Source organism: Ursus maritimus, unplaced genomic scaffold (genome assembly GCF_017311325.1).
Source record: "Ursus maritimus isolate PB19 unplaced genomic scaffold, ASM1731132v1 scaffold_28, whole genome shotgun sequence".
In the NCBI taxonomy this organism is placed as follows: domain Eukaryota; kingdom Metazoa; phylum Chordata; class Mammalia; order Carnivora; family Ursidae; genus Ursus; species Ursus maritimus.
The window spans coordinates 39115614-39138154 of NW_024425341.1; positions in this window are offsets into that span (position 1 = coordinate 39115614).

A 22541-nucleotide genomic window follows, 5' to 3' on the forward strand; every position below is an offset into this window, starting at 1 on the left:
GTCACCTCAAATCATTCTTTAGAAATAGATGGAATATGCACTAGATAGGTAGAAAAATAAACTAAGAGACATAAACTAATATAAATAACATTTTCACTAAATTATAAATACTTGTACATAAAAATTATAAATGCTTCAGAGTCTTTAGAAATGCAACCCCTTTGCTGTAAAAGCAAAGATTAGAAGCATTCCTAAGAAAATGACAGACTCCAAACTGTTAGAACAATATTTAATAAATAAGATCCTACTGAGAGGAAGAGCTGCTAATCTACATGATAAAAACAGAACCTGGGAATAAAAGAACAACACAGAGAACCATATAATCCAACCCAGCCCCATCTACTCTGGGAAAGGGAACCCACTTCTGACAAGATTGGGGGAAACCCACTTCTGACAAGGTGTTGGCAGGGCCATGCTCCCTTGGAAGGCACTTGGTATTTTTAGTATGTCTTCACTGGTTTCTTCCTTTGTATCTTCAAACAGGCATAGATTTCCCATGTTGGGGGGAAAAATATGTATTTGGCTACGTTTCTTCCTTATATTTTCCCTTTCCTTTTACAACCAAACTTTAGATGTTTGCAAATTTCACTTTGCTCCACACTCTACTAAAAGTTGCTTCTCAAAGCTGGAAAAGTATCATGAGTCCCAAATATAGTGCTTCCTTACATTCCCTTCCTTCGATACTTCTGTAAGATTTGACTGGACATAGGGGAAGGGAAGGAAAAATAAAATAAGATAAAAACAGACAGGGATGCAAACCTTAAGAGACTCTATAGTTAAGAGAACAAACTGAGGGTTGCTGAAGGGCAGGTGGGTGGGGGGATGGGCTAAATGGGTGATGGGTACTAAAGAGGACACTTGTTGGGGTGATGTTATATATAATTGATGAATCACTAAATTCTACTCCTGAAACCAACACTTCACTCTATATTAACTCATTTGAATTTAAATTAAAAAATAATAAAATAAATAAAAAATAAATAAAGATTTGACTCTGATTGTCCCTTCCTTCTGGAAACTTTGCTCTAATAACTATTTCTCATCCCACCTTCAAGGCCATCCCTGTTCCATCTCCTGCACTAGCTCTTCCTTTTCCCTTCACCATCTAACCATGGCACTGAGCCACAATCTTTATCATCTCTTTCTATCCACTCTCCCTCTGAGCACTTGTTGAGTTTCATGTGACATGTGGGGATGATCCTGAAGCATCTGTCTCTTAACACAGACCACATGCCTATGCTTCATTGTAGTGAATTTCCTCTGGGATAGATATATGCATCTGTCTTACCTTCAATCCCAATTCCCCAAACATTTACTATGGGCCTCTTAGGAGCAGACCAATCAAAGCATCTTCCTTTCTAGTCCAACTACCCATATCCCAATCCAGCCCTCCATTGTCTCACATGTGGATTATTAGAGTTAATGCCCCTTAGCCCAATATCTGCCTCCTGACTTTACCAGGAAGATCAGTGATTCCAAACCAACTGTGAGCTTAGAGTCAACCTATTGTACTTCCATTTTTAATTTTAAAGCATATGCTTAGTCCGCACACATTAATATTCTTATGTAGTAAGTCTTAGGTAGAGCTTCCAAATTTATATACACAGACACATTGTATTACTTTCCTAAGCTAGCTGTAATGAAGTATTACAAACTGCATGGCTTAGAATGGTAGAAATGTATTATTTCCCAGTTCTAGAGGCTGGAAGTCTGAAATCAAGTTGTCTGCGAGGCCATGCTCCTTCTAAAGGCACTGAGAAAAGGTGTATAACAGGCCTCTCTCCTAGTTTCTGGTAGCTGCTGGTGCTCCTTGAATTCTAGATGGCCACCTTCTCCCTGTGTCTTCACATCATCTTCCTTTCGTGTGTGTCTTGTCTCTGTGTCCAAACTTCCCCTTTTCATAAAAAAATCAGTCATATTGAAATTAGGCCCACCCTTGTAACCTCATTTTAACTTGATTGCCTCTGCAAAGAACCTATTTTAAAATAAGGTCACCTTCAGAAGATGGAAGTTAGGACTTTGACATACATTTTTGAGGGGGCACAATTCAACACATAACACAAGTAATCCTTGTCACATTATAAATTTGTGAGCCACCGATATAGACCAAGAGTCAGCAAATGATGTCCCACAAGCCGAATCTCCTGCCTTCTTTCAGAAATAAAATTTTACAGAGACACAGCCACACCTACTCGACTGTGTTTTGCCTGTTGTTGCTTTCATGCTACGACAGCAGAGTTAAATATTCGCAACTGAGGTTATATGGCTCTTAGAGCCTAAAATACTTAGAGAGAAAGTTTGCAGGCCCCTGCTTTATACCACTAATGCCAAACGTGACGGGCACGGAGTTGATTTTATGTGGCATCATATATGGAACCAAATAACATCTAATCCTATGGTGAGAAACATATTCTTTTTAATCTTCTTCCCATTGGTAGGGTTACATAAAGGAGATTGGTTAGTGAAGGATCTTTATCAGCTTTTCAATGCTTGTTTATCTCTCTTTGAAATACAGAAAGGACAGACTTCAAGCTTACAAACCTGGGCAGAAAACAGTATCTACCTAGAATTCACCACATTTTCACTGGATTTATTTTTTATGTGTATTTCAATTAATGGCAAGTGGTATTTATTTTTCATATAAAAGTAGTAATGCAATTTCCTCTTAAAATAAATCATTTAAATAGAAAAATCATCTAAAGACAAATGTGATTATATAGCAAACTTGGTACTCAGATATTTTTTTAAAAATCCCAAACATGGGGCGCCTAGGTGGCTCAGTCATTAAGTGTCTGCCTTCGGCTCAGGGCGTGATCTGGGAGTTCTGGGATTGAGCCCCACATTAGGCTCTTCCGCTATGAGCCTATGAGCCTGCTTCTTCCTCTCCCACTTCCCCTGCTTGTGTTCCCTCTCTCGCTGGCTGTCTCTATCTCTGTCAAATAAATAAATAAAAAATCTTAAAAAAAAAAATCCCAAACGTGTTCACTAACAGCTGAGGTTTTAGAAACAATGCTACTGCCCAATGCCATATCGCTTACATCATGTCACTCCCCTGCTCCAGCTCCTTCAGTGGGTTCCCTCTTCACCCTGGCACCCAAGGCTGTTAACTATCTGTTCTTACCCAATGTCTACAATTTTAGCCGCACACCACCAGGGCTAGACATGAGCCACTCATGGGCCAGAGTGGTCTAAAAGGTGGAAGGAAAACTACAAACAAAAAAGCAGTGTCTGAGAGGAAAGGAATTTTTAGTCAGTATTAATCTGCCCATTCTTTCTGTTTAAGACATCTGGAAGTCTTTAATAAAGGCAAGTTTTTTTCTGTGTTGTTTTTGTTGTCTGGGCGTTTTGTTTTTAGTCTTATACTTCTTTTATATCCATGATATCTAATAATGGATTCTCATGTGACAAACAATTGACACACAGTGTCTTTAATGAAGTTCACAAATAATGAGGAATTAGCTGAGCTTGATAGAACTTCAGAAGAGTAAAACAACTGATCAACTAACCTGTGGAATACATACTATGTAGAAACTGTGGGACAGTTTACCTAACAGAGTGGAGAATGGAGTCTGCCCTAAACACATGTTTGTGGAATTTGCATGGGAAGCCACTCATGGGTTAATATGAGCTGCAACTATCTGACCAAAGAATGACAGGTACTGACCATGCAGAACACTCACAGTGCCATAGAGCAGCCCCTGGGCTAGGAATCAGAGCTGGATTTTAGGTCCAGTTCTGCTGCTATGTAACCACACTGCCGTGAGCAAGTCTTTGTACTTTCCTGGGTCTACATTCACATTTGGAAGTTCTGTATTGTCCACTCTATGCCTTTGCTGCTGAACATCAGGGATCCCACAGATGCTAAGTCAGACGGCTGCTGATGGCAAATGGCCTATAAATTCTATTGGACAATGCACCCCTTCCATGTTACAGAACAAAACTTACTGTTACCAAGCTTTGCAGACCTGCCAACATGATATTTGATATACAAAAGATGGATTCTTCGTTTTCTGAGTGTTTCTACAGATCATGTGGGCCAGTGAGCAATTTCTAAGAATGGTGACTGTGATTAATTGCCAAATGGTTCTAATCTACTACCTAACACCATTCTACTACCAATGGAATGGAGGCAAGGAGTAAATTCATCACTAAATGAAACCTAGCATAAATAATAATTAATTGTATTTACAGAAAGCTAAGTTTGCTGCATATATTAAGAGTATAAGCAGGAAAATAAAACGTGACCCTAACAACAAACAGATGGTATTCTCCTTTCTGTGATTATGTACACTTTTGAAGTTTTAGAGAAACCACACAACACTCATGCTTTCAATTATTTTTCCAGCTAACAGAGGCAGACACCAAATGTATTTTTTTCTTTATAACTGATTAGTCTTCCATTCCAGTTCATGTGCCTGGGCTGGAAATTCACCTCAGTGAAAGAAGAGAAATAAATTTGAGCAACCTCTTGATTTGGCCCCTCCAGAAATATCTGACTAAATTTAAGTCATTATTTGGCTAGGTCCCTTCTCCCACTTTGTTTTCTTCAGAGAAAAATAGGGAAAGGGAACTCAAAAAGACTGGATCCAATTAAGCTAACTTTGTCTTTTCTTTTTCTATTGGAAAAACTTACTACACTGGAAAATATTAAGTACACATGGACTTTCCTTTTGTTTCTTCCTCTTTATCTTCTTAGCTATATCCTTTCTGTCCAAACTGAGGCAACACTCACAAGTAGAGATGGGGCATGTTTATTATCTTTGCCCAAAGCATTCTAAATTGTGCACATTAACTGCTAAGGTTTTTCTGCAAGTGGAGAAAAGGAAAAGAATAACATCACAACTTGAAATATGTAAAAAATTCAAAGAAGTTAGCAAGAAAAATGTCAATTAAATTCATCTGCTAATTCATTTAAAAGATGTTAATGGAGTGCCACCTATGTGCCAGTACTTTTCTAGGGTTTGGGAATACCATGGTGAGGATGACAGACAAGATGCTTATTCTCACGCACCTTACACTCTACTAAGAGAAGAGAGACAATAAATGCTAAGCACATACATAATCAAAATGATTTCAAGTGATGGGAAGTGTTGTGGAGACACTGAAAAGCTCAATGTAACAGTGATTGCAAACTTTGCTAAGGGGGTAAGGAAGCCCTCTCTTAGGAGAAGATCCTTGAGATGAAAAATGTAGCAGGTAAATGCAAATGAAACCACAATGAGATATCACCTCACACCTGACAGAATGGCTACAATCAACAACACAAGAAGCAACAGGTGTTGGTGAGAATGTGGAGAAAGGGGAACCGTCTTATACCGTTGGTGGGAACGCAAACTGGCACACCCATTGTGGAAAACAGTACGGAGGTTCCCCCCCAAAGAGCTACCATATGATTTAGTAATTCCACTAATGGGTATTTACCCAAAGAAAACAAAAACACTAATTCAAAGGGATACAGGCTCCCTGATGTCTACAGCAGCATTATTTACAATAGCCATATTTATATATTTGTTTTTTTTTATATATATATTGAAATACTATTCAGTAATAAGAAAGAACGGAACCTTACCATTTGCAACAACATGGATGGAGCTAGAGTGTATTATGCTAAGTGAGATGTCAGTCACAGAAAGACAAATACCATATTATTTCACTCATATGTGAAATTTAAGAGAGAAACAAATGAACAAAGAAAAAAATGAGACAAAAAAAAACAGATCTTAACTATAGAGAACAAACTGATGGTCCCCAAAGGGGAAGTGGGTGGGGGGATGGGCGAAATTGGTGATGGAGATTAAGGAGGGTACTTGTGATGAGCACAGGGTATTGTATGGAAGTTTGAATTACTAAATTGTACACCTGCAACTAATATAACCTGTAGGTTAGCTATACTGGAATTAAAACATTTTTTTTTAATGAAATAGAGGAAAATTAGAGAATTGACTGAGAGAAAGAGTCACTGCCTTGCAAGGAGCTGGATAGGCTGGGGGTGAGGAAAGAGATTTCCATGCCAGGGCAAAGCAAATTCAAAGACTCTACAGTGAGAACAGCTTTGTGTATTTCCAGTAAGCACATTCGAAGATGATGCTGTTTGGGTGTTCCCATACATCAGCTGTTTAGATACACAGCACACTTGAGGCCCCTAAGAATTCCTGATACCCCTATTTTATAGGACAGGAAACTGATTGCTGGGAAGATGGAGCTTTCCAGGAAATAAATGACAGAGCCAGGACTAGGACACTTTCCAACTCCAAACTTATGTCACCTCGTCCAAAATGATGCTTCTGATACCCAATGAACAGAGCTACTGGACTGAGACGAAGACAATGGAACAAGAGTGACCATGTTTATACAACTGATATTTTGTCCCAGAATCCCGTAGATGCCATTGAACCATGTGGCCTGTTTTTCTTTCCTTCCACAGCAAAAGCTCAAACCATTCTCTGACACTGAAGCTCTGGACACACAGCCTGCTGTGGTTGTAGCTCTCCACACATTGGCTTCATCTTGTGTGATGGTAAAAAGCAGACCCTTCTGACTGAGAAAGGATTAAAATGCCATGCTCTTTCTCACAGGCACAGTTTGATCTTAATTTAATTATGCTTTTGATTATTATTCAAAGTGGCTTCATGAGAAACTATGGACTCTGAGAAACAAACTAAGGGCTTCAGAGGGGAGGGGGGTGGGGGGATGGGATAGGCTGGTGATGGGTAGTAAGGAGGGCACGTATTGAATGGTGCACTGGGTGTTATACGCAACTAATGAATCATCGAACTTTACATCAAAAACCAGGGATGTACTGTATGGTGACTAACATAATAAAAAAAATTAAAAACCGAAAAAAAACAAAGTGGCTTCAACCATTCAGCCAAGGAAAGAATAATGTGTAAAATATTTTTATTTGAAATTATATGCTAAAACCCCACACAGACTCTTACACAGAAAAATAAGGAACATAACAAAGTAAAGCCCACTGTAAGAGGAGGTGCTATTTCCCACCTATCATGGATCCCATTTTGTCTGGCCTTTGCAGACTTGTCAACACTAACCTACAGGAGCTGTCTGCTGTTGATTTCTGACCACAAAAATGTCCTCCAGGTCTACTGAGGATATATTCATGCAACAAACATGTGTACCTCACACATGCATGGTACCAAACTAGCAAAAATAGATGCATAGTCAAATGAGACATGCCCCTGCCCTCAAAAACTTATAGGGGGAGATGGGATTATTTAAAAGGGTCTCTTGTGGTGAATTATGATGAATGTTTTGGTGGGAAGAAGCACAAGGATCCATGAAGACACAGAAGAGGTAGGAGGGAGCACTGCTCCGTATCATCTCACTTTTGTATCAAAATGTGACAGTTTGATACCTGCCCTCTGGCCATCTTTGCAATCTCTTCTTGGTGAGTCAAATTGCCCATATGAGTGGTCACTTTGGTCCTCAGGGACTCTAACTTATTAACCATGTTTGTTTCAATGGCTCTTCATCTTGCACAGATTTCCCATTCACATCATGTTTATTCCTAACTAACCAAATAAATAAGATTAGTGGTTTTCTCCTTCAAGTCTCTGTGAAGAAAATTTTTCTTTTTTTTATGCTTTTCATCTCTAAATAATCTCCTACAGGTCACTTCCTCTTAGAAGTCATTCCTATCTATCATTTTACCTGAATTTATGGTCTAGGAATCCCCCCAGTTATGCCTTGCCACACTTGATGATGCCCTGACCACTTTCTACAGTGGTTATTTGTTTATAATTGCCCTCCTCTGGCAGACTGTAAACTCTCTGAAGACAGGAACTGTACGGTTTCTATCCCCAGGACCAACATAATATCTAGCAAAGAGTAAGCATTTAATAAGAGGTCTTTTTTTAAAAAAAATTTTAATAAGAGTTTTTTTAAGTGAAAATATATTTTAAAAATCCCAATGGACCCAGATAAGCAATTACTTGCTTTGCGATGTTTAAAATAAAAAAACCATTGTCTCTGTGGTCTTGACCCTGTATTTCAATGGCCCTGAGCCCTAGACTCAATGACATGTCTGAAAAAACATGTTACACTTAGAATCTAACACTTAGAGTCTAACTCTCAGTACACTTAGAGTCATAATTATATATCTCTGGAGAGACATTTTTACCCTTAGTATGATTAGCGTACATTCACATCTACAGTGAAGCTTGGAACAGCAGGGAAGAGCTAACATCCCAACAGCTTACCCCCAGGTCAGTTTGTTACTCCTTGCATTGATGATATGGATTAGGGTGCATGACTTGATACCAAGTCTCTTGTTTAATTCATCATTCAGTTACTGAGGTCTCTGATACACAGTTGTCTCTAAGTACCTGGCCAGGAGTTTCTGCAAGGCAGGAACTCACCCTTCATGTCTGTGTACTCTATCAGCCTGCACAGTTTGTGGCACATAGAAGGTTTTCAATAGATGCAACATGAAAGCTTCATATTTTGTATTATGACCCCAAAGCTCTGTTTACTTAAAGTAGTTTTAAATAAGTGAAGTCCCAAACAATCCAAAAGAATAAAACGTTACTTCCTCTTTTCTAAAAGAAATGTGGAAAAGCACTTTTGTACTCTTGCAGAGCTTCTCACCTTGTGTGTGTGTTTAGGGGGTGGAATCCAACTGTGGCAAAGAAATTGCCCAGAGCGGGTTTCTCCAAGTGCATACACTCAGACCTTGTCTCAGTCTTACCGTGCAAGACCTCAGGTAGGGTGAGGATAGAGGCTCGGGAATGGTTAACTAATGGATATTATTTAAAGGTTTCACTTGTAACTTTATCCTGTCTACTCCCTTCTTTATTTTCGCTTTGTCCCTTCTATTCCTCCAGGTATCCACTGACTATACTAAAATACATAATCCTTACAACGTTTAGATTTTAAAATGTATGAGGAAGACCAGGATGCCATCCAGAATTAAGAGCTATGCACCAAATAAAGAAAATTCTATTTGGTCTTTGTATTTCAGACACCCTTTTCATTAGGCAAAAAATCACCAAGGGAACAATGGGAAGCTGGACTATGCTCTCCCCTTTGATTTTCAGTTGATGATTTAATAGAGTACTTCCTGCACAGATGTAGAGCACAGTCTCCTGATTCATTAGCAATAATGGAATGAGCAGCCATTAATTAGAGAGAGATTAGTTTAAACAAAAGGGGATTAAATTTAGATTCACTTATTATCCTTTCCATTGTTGATACTATTGAACCCTGTTGTGAGTGGGATAAGAACAAGAGGATTGGTGATTGTGCAGAATATGAATCAATTAAAAAACACATTATATGCCTGCTCTGTGCAAGTATTGCTCTGCTTAAGAAATAAAGATAAGACATGATCGAAGAGAACACACAGACACATAGAGATGAAGACAGAGAGAAAGAGAAAAAGATGACAGAGATTGAGAAAGAGAGAGATCCAGACTCTACTTTTTTCTTCCTTGATTATGGAACTTTATTTTTTTCTCTAAACAGAGCTGTAACCCCTTTCCCTAAACAGAGTCAATGTAGAATCTTTTTTCTTTTCTGCCCTAAAAAAAAAAAAAAAAAAAAAAAAAAAAAAAAAAAAAATCAATGAGGTCCCTGGGGACAGCGTTCAAAGTTATTACATTTTACCCAATTAAAATTGCTTGCAAGGGCTCCTGACTGGTTCAGTTGGTAGAGCATGAGACTCTTGGGGATCTCGGGGCTGTAAGTTCGAGCCCCTCACTGGGTGTGGAGATTACTTAAAAAAAAAATCTGAAAAAAAAAAAAAATTGCTTGCATAGCAAAATGGCCCCCAATCCCATAAGACCAAGGCCCACTTAAAAAAAAACAAAAAGTAACATCCCATTTACTGTCCTAAAATGAAATCCTTATACAATATAATCACCTAAACACCTAATTTATTAAATATCTTTGAATTATTAAATATTTTAAATTAGTAGAAACCCCCAAAAAACACTGGTAGTATGGTAGTTGAACATACATGCTTTCCAAATTAAAAATAATAATATAATGCCATAATAATAATATAGAAGATAAAAGCTAGTAAAGGATAAAGAGCAATTTAGAGATAAATAGTATGTATTTTAATCTTCCTATTTTCCTTTTTCGTATCAGATGGCTAATTTTTAGATTATCTCATCTTAAAATGCTGAATAGATTATCTCTTTTAAAAGAAATGCTTTCATGTAATCATAACTAGAGAATCAGATATTCACAGTTTCTGCACCAGTGATTCTTAACCTTTGCTGGGACACAAATTCTTTTAATCACCTGCTGGACATTTTCCCAAGAAAAATGCACAAATGCACAAAAGCTCCTATTTACAGACATTTCTTATGTTCCATGACTTCAGAAATCATCCATGACCCAAGTTAAGATCCCTCTGGTATCCCAATGACAAAAAGGTCAGCATCACTTTCAAATGCAAATGTACTAGCCTCACTCTCCACCTCTAGATGCTAGTTGTCTCATCATTAAACTCCATTTAACTCAGGTATTTAAATTAACCCGTAAAGGTTTAATTTATGCTTTAATAATAATAATAAATTTTAATAATTTTTAAGAAATTAGTCTCCTAGAGTCCATATTTTTAAAAACCGTTATAAAAATATAATTTCATAAGCACACCAAGACACAGTAATTTCTTCTCACCGTGGTTCTCTCTAAGCAAAATTGGAGTAGAAGCAAATTTCTTTTTGTACATCTTCTCCTCAACTGTGAGAACTTCAGGTAAATATATGTTAGTCAATCCAAGACACCACTATGTCCTATCAATGATGAGTTCTACAGATGGAAGCGAGCTGTGACTCATTCACCTTCACCTTCATTCTCCCTATTACCAGTCACCCAGTTGGCTATATATCTCTAACTTTATTTCATTTCACTTCATTTTTATATTTTATTATATGTTTATTTTTAACTAGCACTTACATAACGCTTCTGAGATGACAGGCACTGTTCCAAGCACTCTAGCAATATTAACTTACCTAATTTCGTCTTAAGACTCTATCAGATAATTGTGATGATTATTTTCTTTCACAGATGAAACAACTGAGGTACAGTTAGATAGGTAGTTCTACTAAAGCTGTGATTGGAGCCCAAGTGGTCTGGCTCCAGAGTTACTCATTAAAATCAATTAGCTTTCACTTTTTTTTTTTGGTCATGTGTGTGTGTTCATGCAGTGCCTATGTGGACCCCACAATATTGACCAGGAAGGGAATTCTGGTTGCTAAGTGTTAAACACAGGAACTAACATGCTGCTCTACAGAGAGATCCATTTTCATCTTGGACCTAAACATGAAACCACCTTCCTGCCAAACAGGATTCAAAACGCCAATCCAATCACCACAGTAAAGCAAATGTTCCTGGGGACTAAGAAGATGCAGATACCAGAGAGAACACAAGCCAAAAGCCCTTAAGTGAGAGCAGAGAGAACTGCAGCATGAAAAGCTCAGACAGAAGGATATTTACAAACAGATTTGAAAAAAGTTCCTATGGAAGTAAACTGATTAAAAAGACTCAAGACTTTCAAAAGCTGCTTTGAAGATGTACGTAAGCAATAGCCTTTCCGTGAGGCTTGACTGATTTGCTACAGTGTTGGAAAGATATGATAAAACACCAGTAACGTGTTACCATTTTCTTTTCTTGAGAACTGAGAAAGCGCATTCAGGACAGTGGGATCCTCTTGCAGGGCTTTGCAAATAGACTCAGTGGGTTGTTAACGCTAAGACACCTGAGCATGCTTGAAACATCAATATTGGATTCAAGCCAGCATAGGAGAGTAGAGATACACAGGCTATAGGAACAGGAGCTTACAGAAGAATTATCTTCCCATAGTCTCCTAATTTCCCCCCTCCTCCCTCAATACCCATATCAACAATGCCTTGTCAATGTCATAAAGTCACCTCAAGATTAAAAAGAAATGGAAATTGAATTTTCTGGATTTTTTTAAGTAATAACAATTTTTAGTAATAATTTCCAATCTCCTACACAAACTTCTACTTTCCCCCATTAAAAAGAAAGAATAATAATAAAATCCAGAAGGAGAGCAAATATAAACATTCACAACCTATACCTTTAACATAACTAAGAAACCAGTGTGATCTTCAAATTACTTATAATTCCATCAGAGCTCCTGCTGCCTGCCCAATGTCACAAGTCTTTATGAAAAAAAAAAAAAATAGAGCAAAGTGATGTCCTTAGACAAAGTACAGACAATGCCACCCTCGGAAGGAGAAAATCCAATATCGAGTACCAAAAGACAGATACTTCACAGAACTAGTGACAGGGAGGGAGCTTGAAAATCTGCAGGATTAAAAGTGTCAGACTAGCATCACATCTAGGAGGAGAGTCAGACACGTGGAGAAGAGGTGGTACGCATTGGAAATAAAGCAGTGAAGAAAAGCAGAAAATAAAGGAAATTTTCATATCCGCAGAAACAAAAGAGAAGCAACACCAACGCTCCCAAACTCCTCCACAACTGTCTATTAAGAAAACTGCTCAGAAGAGGGCAGAACTGACCAAAAAGAGAATATTGAACCATAAATCTTATAAGGCAAAATAAGTAGAAACAGAAGAAAATACTTCATCCACATAAAACTACTGTAAAAAATTAGAAAGGTAAATCAACCCATTTCTGCTGATAACTGCCACCCCTCATTAAACACCCACACACAACTGAGTAAAACTAATACAACACTCTAAAGTGAATTAAATATCCTCAAACAAGCATTTGGTAACAAGAAAAAGCACTTTCAAAACAAAATCAAGAAGAAAAAAGGACAAAAAAAATAGTCACTTTCTAAATTAATTCACCACAGGGTAAACTGTAACATTGGAACTTGGCAAATGAAGACTTCTCCTTTGTCCACGAGATCCCTCTTGCCTCAGAGGGAGAATGGAAGGCAGAAGGTGAAAAATGGAACCTGCTCCTTCCTATTTGCTTCTAGTCTGGCCCGAGTTGCTCACAAATGGCCTCTCATCTAGGCAGCGGCAGTTAGTACCAAGAGCACTGGTTCCCATTTCTGGCTTCTTTTCACACTTCCAGAGCCAGCCTCCATGTGTGCTGTCAAAGATACCAGCAGTAGTTGGGCGCTGACCCCTCATCAGGGGATGTCTCCTCCAGCTTCTGGGTTCTGAAACTTCCAAATTCTTTCCTTTGTTTGCTCAGCCCTAGAGCTGGCACCCTGCAATTATTCTGAATTACTTTAGTATTCCCTCTTCATCCTGTTTCTTTACATTAAATTCTCTCTATTAAAAGAGTTAGTGTGGTTTCTGTTTTCCTAGTTGGACCCAGAGTATACACCATATACAGACTTTCAGCTCTTATGTAACCAAAAACATATTTTGAAGGGTGCTAAAAATGAACTCTATTGGTATATTTAGTTTCCCTAAAATTGCTATTTCAGTTTCAGCCCTCTAAAACTAAAAAAATAAAAATAAAAATAAATTTTAAAAGCTTTATTCCTTGCTTTTATGTCCATAACTTTAAAAAGTCCAGAAATCGACATCAATATTTGGCATAGTACTATCCAGCAGTTCGTGCTTGAAAACTTGAGAGATGAATGTTTGGAAGAAACTCTGACCAGACACACTAGTAAGTCAATATGGGAGCAGCCTGGGCCCACCAGCCCAGAGTCCCAAATGGGAGCGGACTCTTAGGAGTGGACTGAAAGAACGTTCTCAAAAAATAAGTGGGAAAAACAGGATTTATCTATTGGACAGGGCTTCCAGACTAATAAGACATCAAATGTGGAATGTGCATTCATTCAATCAACAAATATTCTTTGTGTGTCAGACACTGTTTCCAAGGGAACAAGACAAAATGTCTACCCTCAACACACTTACATTTTAGGGGAAAAGATTCACAAATTACATATCGATGATAGTGATAAGGAGAAAAATAAAGCAGGGAAAAGAGTAGAAAATGGGAAATTGGCACCAATTTAGATAGAGTGGTCAAGAATTTTTAAAGAAATCTTTATTTTCTAAAAATAGTTTTAAAATAACCCATTGGAAAAAAACCCATTGAAAAAAACCCTACTTTGTTGAAGATTAATTGACCATATAGTTGTGGATTCATTTCTGGGTTTTCTATTCTGTTCTATTGGTCTGTTGGTGTATTTTTGTGCCAGTACCATACTGTTTTGATCACTACAGTTTTGTAATAGAACTTGAAGTCCAGAATTGTGGTGTCTTTGCTTTCCACACAAATTTTAGGATTGTTTATTCCAGCTCTGTGAAAAATGCTGTTGGTATTTTGGTAGGGATTGTATTAAATGTGTACATTGCTTTGGGTAGTATAAACATTTTAATAATACTGTTAATAACTGTTCTTCCAATCCAAGAGCATGAAATGTCTATTTCTTTGTGTCATCTTCAATTTCTTTCATCAGTGGTTTATACTTTTCAGAATACAGGTATTTCACCTCTTTAGTTAAGTTTGTTCCTAGGTACCTTGTTTTGGGTGCAATTGTAAATGGGATCAATTAAACTGGACAGCAACATGCAAAAGAATGAAAGTGGACAACTTTCTTACCCCATACACAAAAATAAATTCAAAATGGATTGAAAACTTAAATGCGGACCTGAAACCATAAAAATCCTAGAGGGAAACATAGGCAGTAACTTCTTTGACATCAGCCATAGCAATTTCTTTCTAGATATGTCTCCCAAAGTGAGAGAAACAAAAGCAAAAATACACTATTGGGACTTCATCAAAATAAAAAGCATCTGCACAGCAAAGGAAATAATCAACAAAACTAAAAGGCAACCTACAGAATGGAAGAAGATATTTTGCAAAGGACGTATCTGATAAAGGGTTAGTATCCAAAATATATAAAGAACTTATAAAACTCACACCCCAAAAATGAATAATCCAATTAAAAATGGGCAGAAGATATGAACAGACATTTCTGCAAAGAAGATCTACTGATGGCCAAAAGACACATGAAAAGATGCTCACCATCACTTATCATCAGGGAAATGCAAATCAAAACTACAATGAGATATCATCTTGCACCTGTCAAAATGGCTAAAATCAAAACCACAAGAAACAACAGGTGTTGGTGAGGATGCAGAGAAAGGGGAACCCTCTTGGGGCCCCTGGGTGGCTCAGTCACTTAAGTGTCTGAGTCCCCTGCTCGCCCTCTGCCTCTGCGCCCCTCCCCCACTTGTGTTCTCTCTCTTGCTCACACTCTCTCTCTCATAAATTTAAATAAAATAAAATCTTTTTAAAAAATGATATTTTAACCCCTAATTAAAATATTACCCAGATATCCCCTCTGTGAAATCCGGTGTATTTGCAAGGTGTTTATTCAGACAACCAATACCAATGGCAGAGAGTCCCTGGATTCCATTCTACATTTAAGCTTCAGAGTCAAATGTTTTCTGTTAATCACTCAGGAAAGTTTGGGGTAAAGAGGTAAACTCATTGCAAACAGTCACTGTAGACCTTGTTGGCACAGTATCTAGGAGGCTGCAGCAACACCGAGTCACTGAGTGAAGGGAGAAAGAAAATGGCCTAACCGGCTTTAAGTCTTTGATATGATGGAATGATTATGGGATTTGGAGAGAGTCCTGGATGGTGAATTGAAGTTCCATCACTGGGTAAAATCAAAACACTTATATCTCCCTCGCAGGATACCATGAGAATTACATAATATAATTTATATAAGGCCTATAAAAACATACATGAGAGGCTTCAACAAATGTTGATCTGTACACCACTACTCACCCACCCCAGGCTGGGCAACTTTCTCTGTTTCTTGTGGGTACAAAGAAAAAAAATAAATACACACTGTGAACTGATGGAAAGATGCAAGCTGGCTGGTGAGCTTTAAACCACCTAAGAGGGGCGCCTGGGTGGCACAGCGGTTAAGCGTCTGCCTTCGGCTCAGGGCGTGATCCTGGCGTTATGGGATCGAGTCCCACATCAGGCTCCTCTGCTATGAGCCTGCTTCTTCCTCTCCCACTCCCCCTGCTTGTGTTCCCTCTCTCGCTGGCTGTCTCTATCTCTTGTCGAATAAATAAATTTTAAAAAAAATCTTTAAAAAAAAAAAATAAATAAATAAACCACCTAAGAGACCACCATATCAGTGATTCTGTTTAAAACCAGTTGAAGGCCTGGGGCGCCTGGGTGGCACAGCGGTTAAGCATCTGCCTTCAGCTCAGGGAGTGATCCTGGCATTATGGGATCGAGCCCCACATCAGGCTCCTCCGCTATGAGCTGCTTCTTCCTCTCCCACTTCCCCTGCTTGTGTTCCCTCTCTCGCTGGCTGTCTCTATCTGTGTCAAATAAATAAATAAAATCTTTAAAAAATAAAAATAAAAATAAATAAAACCAGTTGAAGGCCTATATACAAAATTCAGCATCTAAATGAGATTATTTATAGTCAATTCAAGTCATAACACCTTTAAGGAGAAGTGAATGGAGAAAGAATCATGGATAAAGGTTACTACACTGACAGAATAAAGTTGGGGTGGTCATATTATATTAATAAATTTTTTAAATAACACAGAAAGACAACCTCTAAGACTACAAAAGGGATCCCTGGACAGAAAAGAGATAGTCTTAGAATAGTATTGATGGAGAAGGGGTAGGCTAGTTGGCAGTGTTATTTATCCAGGGCCTGAGGCTGGAAAGGCTGATTAAATAAGGTCTGCCAGCATCAGGGAGAAGAAACACTCCATAGAAAATCAATCAATCCATCACTGCCATTCTCACAAATAATATGTTCTAGATTTCATAATATCCCCCCCCTTACAAAGATAATTGTGAGCTGCTCTGTAGACAGTGGGAGGAAGAGATACATTTGCACATATATATTTTTTATTAAAGATTTTTTTAGACCCATTTTAGGTCCACAGCAAAACTGACAGAAAGGTACAAATATTTCTCATATGCCCCTGCCACCACACGTGTAGCCTCCTACATTATGAACATCCCCCACCAAAGTGCATATTTGTTACAATGGATGAACATAAATTAACACATCATAATCAGTCAACATCAACAGTTTCCATCAGAGTTTGCTCTTCCTACTGTGCAGTCTGTGGGTTTAAACAACGTATAATGACATGTATCTATCATTGTAATATGAAAATAGTTTCACTGCCCTCAAAATCTTCTGTGCTCTGCCTATTCACCCTTCCCGTCTCACAACCCCTGGAAACCACTGATCTTCTTTTTTATAGTTTTGTCTTTTCCAAAATGTCATCTAATTGGAATCATACAGTATGTATCCATCTTAAATCGAGTTATTTTGCTTAGCTAATAAGCATTTAAGGTTCTTCCATGTCCTTTCATGGCTTGATAGCTTGTTTCTTTTTAGTGCTAAGTAATATTCCACTGGCTGGATATACCACAGTTTATTTTTCCATTTACCTACTGAAAGACATCTTGGCTGCTTCCAAGTTCCGGCAATTACAAATAAAGCTGCTATAAACAATCACGTGCAGACTTTTGTGCGGATATAAGTTTATAACTCCTCTGGGTATATACAAAGGAGTGTGATTACTGGATTATGTGGTAAGTGTATGTTTAGTTTTATAAGAAACCACCAAATCCTCTTCCAAAGTGGCTGCTCCATTTTGCATTCTCATCAGCAATATGTGAGAGTTTCTGTTGCTTCCCATTTTCCTCAGCACTTGGGTGTTGTGAGTGCTTTGGATTTGGGCCATTCTAGTAGGTATGTCCTGATATCTCATTTTTGTTTTAATTCACATTTCCCTAATGGCTTACGATGTCAAATGGCTTATTTGTCATATGGATATCTTCTCTGGTGAGGTGTTTGTTAAGACTTTTGGCCTATATTTTAATTGGGTTATTTGTTTCATAATGTTGAATTTTAAGAGTTCTTTGTATATTTTAAAGAATAATCCTTTATCAGCTATGCCTTTTGCAAATATTTTCTCCCAGTCTGTGTCATCTTCTCATTGTCTTGAGGCTATCTTTCATAGAAAAAAAGTTTCAATTTTAATGAAGTCCAGCTTATCAATTATGTTTTTCATGATCATGCCTTTGGTGTTGTATCTAAACAGGCATTGCAATACCGAAGATCATTTGGGTTTTCTCCTAAGTTATCTCCTAGGAATTTTATATTTTTATGTTTTACATTTAGGTCTATGATTCATTTTGAGTTTATTTTTGTGAGGCATGTAAGGTCTATGTCTAGATTCATTTTTTTTGCATGTGGAGGTCCAGTTTTTCTAGCACCATTTATTGAAATGATGACTGCCTTTGCTCCATTGTACTGCCTTTGCTCCTTTGTTGACTATATTTATGTAGGTCTTCTTCTTCCAGGCTCTCTATTCTATTGCACTGATCTGTTTGTCTGCTCTTTCACCAATATCACACTGTCTTGATTACTGAAGCTTTAGAAAGTTTTGAAGTCAGGTAGTGTCAGTTCTCCAAGTTTGTTCTCCTTCACTATTGCCTTGGCTATTCTGGCACATATATATTTTTAATTAAAAGTATTGATTTCTCTTAACTCTCCAAATGTTCACATTGGAAGACTTCACAAGAAATATAGGGAGAGATTATAGAGAGACATAAAGGAAGTTTACAGCAACTTATCCTTAATATCCCATCATTTATTTTGTAAATGTGTTTTTATTGAGCATAACTTTCACCTAGAGAAGTGTACAATTTGTAAGTGGTACACCTTAATAAATTTCCACAAATCAAACACATCTGCCTAACCAGCACTCTAAACAAAACACAGAGAACCCCAAGGACCCCCAATGGCCCCTCCCAGTCACTACCCCCAACTAAGGGTAATTACTACCCTGACTCTTGAACACCATAGATTAGTTTTGCTTTTTTCTTATCTTAAAGAAATGCAATCATGCAGTATGCATTCTTATTCTTGCTTCTTATGCTTCACATTATGTTTACAGGACTCATTCAATATGTAACCTGCAGTTGTAGTTTATTCATTCTCATTGCTGTATAGTATTCCAACTTCTAAAATCCATTCTACATTGATGGGCATTGAAACTACTCATTGAGTAATTTCTGATTTGGTGCTACTAAAATTAGGGCTGTTATATACATTTTAATAATGCCTTTACATGACCATTTGTATATATTTCTGTTGGGAATATGCCCAGGACTGGAATTACTGGGTCATAAATATCTTCAGCTTTAGTAAATACTGCCAAGTGGTTTTACCCATGTACACTCTCAGGAGCAGTGTAGAAGAGTTCTGTTCTACTTTCTAGCTGGTACTTAATATTGTGTCTTCACTATTTCAGCCTTTCTAGTGGGTACCATAGATATTAGGTTTAAAAAGAATGCCATAAGAAAAAAATATTCCAAAAATTAAAAATAATATTACTGATTACTGTTTGTGGTGGGTCTAGATACTCATATTTTAAACATGAAATCCTATTTGTTTTTGATGCCGATTATCAGGACTGGAGTGATACTTTGCTCTAATTCTTTCTAAAGCTACAAGGATTCAAATGTGAGACCTAATGCCTGGGTAAACACTCTCTATTTTCAGGATATTAAATTCTCTCTAGAGGCACCTGGGTGGCTCAGTCGTTAAGCATCTGCCTTAGGCTCAGGGCGTGATCCCAGGTGCCTGGGATCGAGCCCCACATCGGGCTCCCTGCTCCACTGGGAGCCTGCCTCTTCCTCTCCCATTCCCCCTGCTTGTGTTCCCTCTCTCGCTGGCTGTCTCTCTGTCAAATAAATAAATAAGTAAAATACAAATAATAATAATAAATAATAATAAAATAAAATAAATTCTCTCTGAACTGAAAGTAGTGGTAGTCAAACTTTATTTTGTAACAGCACAATTTCTGTCCAGTTACAGTAATTATTGAAAAATTCTTCAATGATGTAGAAAGAGGTATTTAATGACATACCAGGTGGTTCTTAGACTTTGAATTGTTTATTATTTGTATCAGTGTTCAGGGTGAGTACATATGCCAAAGGGCAGACTTACCAAAAGTGTAAGTTTATCACTTAGCTAATACTGCCTAACAAAGCACCTCAAATCTTACTGACTTCTATTTCTCACAATTGTCTGGGTTGGCTGAGTGGTTCATTTGTTTGTCTTTCATGGGTTCATAGGTGTCGGAATGGAGATGGAGGGTTGGCTGGGCCTGGGGTCAGAGACAACTCAGCCTTTCTCTCCATATAGTCTTCCATCCTTAAGAAGGATAAATTGACTTCCTCACATGGAGGCAGCCATGTTCTAAGAAAGAGAAAGTGAAAGCTGTAAGGTCTCTTGAAGCTTAGGCTCTTCTACTAGATTCTATTAGTCAAAGCAAGTCATAGTATCAGCCCAGAGTCAAAGGGTATGAAATAGATGACATCTCTTAATCGGAAAGCTGCAAAATCACATGGTCATGTTTTTCAGTCTACCACTGAGGATGAGAGTCTGAATATACTAGCACAAAATGAGAGCTAAATAAATGTTAATATACTTGTTAGTATTGTAACTACTACTAAAAAACATTAAATTTACACTAAAGAAGACAGTGGTTTCTTAATTATATTTCCCAGCATCCAGAAGGCCTTTAAATTAGTATCTGCCCAGTGCTTGCACATGTATATAGTCATTATGAGTCAACTACTGTTATCACCACAAAATCCTAACATTCCATTAGTCACTTTCCTGAACTAGCTTGGTGCCCTTTCTCCTCCCACCCACTGCCAAGGCCCTAGTCACACTGAAAAAAGATACCTGGTATCTATTCTAGCATATCTGGAAATCTTCAGTTCCCACTTTCTATTTCTCTCACAACCCTGTCCTCCTTGTCCTGCTATCTTTAGTTACAGTCTCACTGCCTCAAATTGGTTTTCACATCAGTACCCAGCCTCGTGAGATATGATTTCTTCTTCTTTGCTTCCTGCTCCCTTGCCCATCTTTAACCACATCTTGTTGGCTATCCCTCATTTCCATCCTCAAGATGTGGGTTACCCCACTCTACCCCTGCATTTGACCTCAGCCCTCAGATACCCCATCCAGCTCAGGGCTGAGTCAGCACTGCCAAGGATGGCTGTCCAGATTCCTATTCTCTGTGAGGTCAGGTTATAAACACACTCTCTCAGAACCTACTGCAGAGAAACAGACACACACACACAGCCCAGCAATCCTATAAATGAGCAAACTATGACTGGAGTCAAGAAAACCAACTCTATTGGAAGATATTCACGTGAATATAAGTAGTAGAATCTAAATCATAATAGTAATTATAGACAAAAAACGAGTTTCAATTATTCAGTTTATTCCTTCAGAAGTACTGAACAATCATAATTACTGGCAGTCATGGTGAACCCTCAAGTTCATTGGATGGGGCAAATTTGATCCAAATGAGAATGAATGTTTGGTGAATTGAGAACAGCACAGGAGAAGAACAGAAGATGATGATTCTGTCCCCTATATGAAGGACAGACTGGAAGAGGGATACCTGAAACCCAGTGATTGCCCCATGTCCAGCCCACTCAGAAAGGGGATCAGTAAAAAGAAATATACCTAAAAATAAGAAAGAAGAAACAATAGAACTCAATGACAAACTGCACCTAAGTGACAAATAGGAGAAATAAGAAAAATTTGCATTTGGTATCACTACCAGTAATCATGTAAAAGTTGGGGAAAGGGACAGCGTGGGAACAAAGTTCTGCTTTTGGCGATAATTAAGTGAAGATGTCCTTTAGAAAGGAAGAATTTGAGGTAAAAAAAATAAATAAACAAAATAAAATAAGAAGCAGCCAGACTTAAAAAAAAAAAAAAAAAGTGGATCTAGGAGTCTGTTGTTATAGGTGACAAATGATTATACAAACATATTTCATAGTTTAAATAAACATTTAAAAACACTATTATTCAGAAGAACACCAATTTCATGGCATGTTAACACTCTTCCTCCTCTCCACAATTAGTGGAATTTGGGAACTCCTAAAAAGTTCCAGCCAGACCTTCATTTTGAGCAAGCTACATATGCATTGAATCAACAGAAAAGAAAACCACTGAAATAGAACTAACGAAAAATGGTATCGATCCTTTTACTATGTTTTCAAAATGTCTGAAATGATATTAAGAGAAAGTTAAAAGTGACAATGGGCCATTAATCAACCTAACACTCATTCTGATGTCTTTAAGGGAATCTTAACTCTGGGCAAGCTGGACAAGGGTGGCAAGTTTTGCATTCAATATCCAACATAGCAAATTCTATCATATTTATCCTTCACCTATGTATTCCCAAATACTGGGATTGACATTTGCCTTAGTCTGTTCAGCCTGCTATAACAATATTACTGTCTGGGTACCTTATGAACAACAGAAATTTCTTTTATAGACTTCCGGAGGCTGGGAAATCCAAGACTAAGGTGCTGGCAGAGTCGGTGTCTGGTGAGGAACCCTTTTCCTAGTTCATAGATGGTTGTCTCCTTCCTGTGTCCTCACATGGTAGAAGGTGCAAGGGAACACTCTGGGGTTTCTTTTATAAGGACACTAATCCCTTTCATCTCCCAAAGGCCCTATTTTCAAATATCCTCACGTTGGCCATTAGCTTTCAGCATATGAAATGGGGGCATA